Source organism: Cetorhinus maximus, chromosome 10 (assembly GCF_964194155.1).
Source record: "Cetorhinus maximus chromosome 10, sCetMax3.hap1.1, whole genome shotgun sequence".
Lineage (NCBI taxonomy): Eukaryota > Metazoa > Chordata > Chondrichthyes > Lamniformes > Cetorhinidae > Cetorhinus > Cetorhinus maximus.
This window is the reverse complement of record NC_135888.1, coordinates 53,136,917-53,140,769: the sequence shown is the minus strand read 5'-3', so window position 1 is coordinate 53,140,769 and position 3,853 is coordinate 53,136,917.

Genomic DNA, 3,853 nt, shown 5'->3' with positions numbered 1-3,853 from the left:
TAATGCAAGTACATCCTTCCTTAGCGATGGAGACAAAACTGCACATATTATTCCAGATGTGGGCTCACCAAAACCCTGTACAGCTATAGTAAGACTTCTTTGTTCTTGTACTTCAATCCCCTTGCAATAACGGGAAACATGCCATTTGCCTTCTGTAGTAATTATGGTTAATGTGTAATGTACCTTTAAGGATAATGCTTGTTAAGGAAGATCACATGACCTGTAGTAACCAATAGGAGAGTAGTGCAGCTACCTCAGGAGTGAGTGTGTAGGGATAGAGTTGGAGTTGAAAGCACATATGTAGTTACTGCAGAGTACATTGTAAATAAACTTAAGTTTCCACCCAAGAAGTGTCTGCAGATCAGCTCTATCAATAGTAGCAACTCGGCCACTCTCACAACAAACTAGCAATGAGAATAAAACAGAATTGAACAGAACAAATCCAAGTTCAAAAGAAATTGGCACTGTATCTCACCCAGTGATTGTAAGTAGCAAGCTCTATTAGAATTGAAGAACTTAACCCCTCTCAAAATGCTACAATTTGGGAGAATTGATCCTTTTCAAGCAGCCTTAGATAATTGGTCTCATTGGTCTCAAGCGGACGAGGTTACTTAGGAAGAGAAGAGGCGAGCGATCCTCTAAGTACTTGTGGGAGCAAAACCTAGGGCTTGATTTGAAGTTTGATGGCACTCAGTGCCCCTAATTCGAAAAATTTCGATGAATTGGTTGACCTCATTAAGGGTTATTTTCAACCAATGCCCACAGTTACGATGCAGAGGTTCAGGTTTAATTTGTGAAATAGAGCCCCGGGTGAGACGATTGCATACTATGTGGCAAATTTGAAGCAGCTAACAGAACATTGTGAGTTCAGTATGTCTCTGAACAATATGCTCAGAGATCGCTTAGTGTGTAGTGTGAAAGAGGACGCTATTCAGATGAGATTTCTGTCCGAAGTGAATTTAGATTTCAAGAAGGTGCTAGAGATAGCGCTGGCCATGGAAAGCACAGTAAAAGATTCAAAAGCCATACAGGGCGTGTAAAATGGCGCCATCCCCCACATTGGGCAGGAAACCCCAGCCAAAAAGGGCAGGAAAATTCAAGACTACCGAGGAACGGGAAACCGCACCTGCTAGTCGAAGAATAAAGAAAAATAACCCAGCAGCGAAATTGAAGGATAATTTTAATAGAGGTGGAAACAAGCAATCTTTCAGCAATTGGCAGTTTAAGAAAAATTGAATGCTACTATTGTCACAGAAATGGACATATAATGAGGCAATGAAGGAAAGATTTGAGGCTCTGAAGAAGGGTCATAGGGACTCGAAACATTAACTCTGTTTCTCTCCCCACAGATGCTGCCAGACCTGCTGAGTTTTTCCAGCATTTTCTGTTTTTGATAAAGGTTCAAGCAGACTTGTAAACACAAGAAGAAGCACAATGAAATCTACAATGTAGATGAGCCTGAAACAACAAATTCAGACATTTACTCATGTTTAATCTGAAAGTTGGAAAGACAGGACCAATTATTGTCACAGTGAAAGTAAATGGCAAACCTGTTAGAATGGAAGTAGACACAGGAGCTTCCACAACAGTAATTGGGAACACAGGACTACTTGCATGCCAAAGAGCATAAGCAGCAAGTGATAGATAGGACTATGCGATCGCACAACCAATGGATCAGATCTAAGCTCTGCAGTCCTGCCACATCCAGTCGTGAATGGTGGTGGACAATTGAATAACTCACTGGAGGAGGAGGCTCCACAAATATCCCCATCCTCAATGTTGGAGGAGCCCAGCACAACAGTGCAAAAGATAAGGCTAAAACACTTTCTACAATCTCCAGCTAGAAGTGCTGAGTGGATGATCCATCTCAGTCTCTTCCGGAGGTATCCAGCATCTTAGATGCCAGTTTTCAGCCAATTCAGTTCACTCCGCGTAATATCAAGAAACGGCTGAAAGCACTAGATATTGCAAAGGTGATGGGCCCAGACAATATTCCAGCAATAGTACTGAAGACTTGTGCTCCAGAACTTGTCGTGCTCCTAGCCAAGATGTTCCAACTACAATGCTGGCATCTACCCGGCTATGTGGAAAATTGCCTAGGTATGTCCTGTACATAAAAAGTAGGACAAATCCAACCCAGCCAATTACTGCCCCATCAGTCTACTCTCCATCATTAGTAAAGTAATGGAAGGGGTCAACAACCGTGCTATCAAGTAGCACTTGCTCAGCAATAACCTGCTCTCTGACGCCCACTTTGGGTTCTGCCAGGGCCACTCAGCTCCTGACCTCATTACAGCCTTGGTTAAAACATGGACAAAAGATCTGACTCCAGAGGTGAGGTGAGAGTGACTGCCCTTGACATCAAGGCCATATTTGATAGAGTGTGGCATCAAGGAGCCCAAGCAAAACTGCTGTCAATGGGAATCAGGGGGAAAACTCTTCCGCTGGTTGAAGTCATACCTAGCACAAAGGAAGATGGTTGTGGTTGCTGGAGGTCAATCATCTCAACTCCAGGACATCACTGCAGGAGTTCCTCAGGGTAGTGTCCTCGGCTCAACCATCTCCAGTTGCTCCATCAATGACCTTCCTTCCATCATAAGGTCAGAAATGGGGATGTCTGCTGATGATTGCACAATGTTCAGCACCATTCGCGACTCCTCAGAAACTGAAGCAGTCCATGTCCAAATGCAGCAAGACCTGGACAATATCCAGGCTTGGGCTGACAAAGGGCAAGTAACATTCACGCCACACATGTGCCAGGCAATGACCATCTCCAACAAGAGAGAATCCAACCATCGCCCCTTGATGTTTAATGGCATTACCATCACTGAACCCCCCCACTATCAACATGCTGGGGGATACCATTGACCAGAAACCAAACTGGACTAGCCATATAAATACTGTAGCTACAAGGGCAGGTCAGAGGCTAGGAATCGTGCGATGAGTAACTCACCTCCTGACTCCCCAAAGTTTTCCATCATCTACAAGGTCCAAGTCAGGAGTGTGATGGAATACTCCCCACTTGCCTGGATGAGTTCAACTCCCACAACACTCAAGAAGCTTGACACCATCCAGGACAAAGCAGTCCACTTGATTGGCAGCACATCCACAAACATTCTCTCCCTCCACCACTGATGCACAGTAGCAGCAGTGTGTACTATCTACAAGATGCACTGCAGAAACTCACCAAGGCTCCTTAGACAGCACCTTCCAAACCCACAACCACTTCTATCTAGAAAGACAAGGGCAGCAGATAGATGGGAACACCACCATCTGGCTGTTCCCCTCCAAGTCACTCACCATCCTGACTTGGAAATATATTGCCATTCCTTCACTGTCACTGGGTCAAAATCCTGGAACTCCGCCCCCCCCCTAACAGCACTGTGGGTGTACCTACACCACATGGACTGCAGTGGTTCAAGAAAGCAGCTCACCATCAACTTCTCAAGGGCAACTAGAGATGGGCAATAAATGCTGGCCCAGCCAGTGAAGCCCACATCCCACGAATGGATTAAAAAAAACCTTCAGATATCTGAATAATGGGGAACATCAATTAAGTTTAGAAGAAACAACTGCCCCATTAAAAACATATACGGGTGAAGACATTCAAGTAAAGGGCAGAAGCAGAGTAACTGTCCATTATGGAAGCCAATCGGCAAAGGTGCCCGTGATGGTGTTAGCAGGTGAAGGGCCAAGCCTATTGGGGCAAAATTGGTTAAAGGAGATTAAATTAGAATGGTTTGAAGTGTTACAGTTGAGATCAAGTGGGCTACCGGAGCTACTGAGAAAGTATGACACCATTTTCAAGGATGAATTTGGGAAAATCCAGGGCCTGCAGGCAAAGATTCATGTG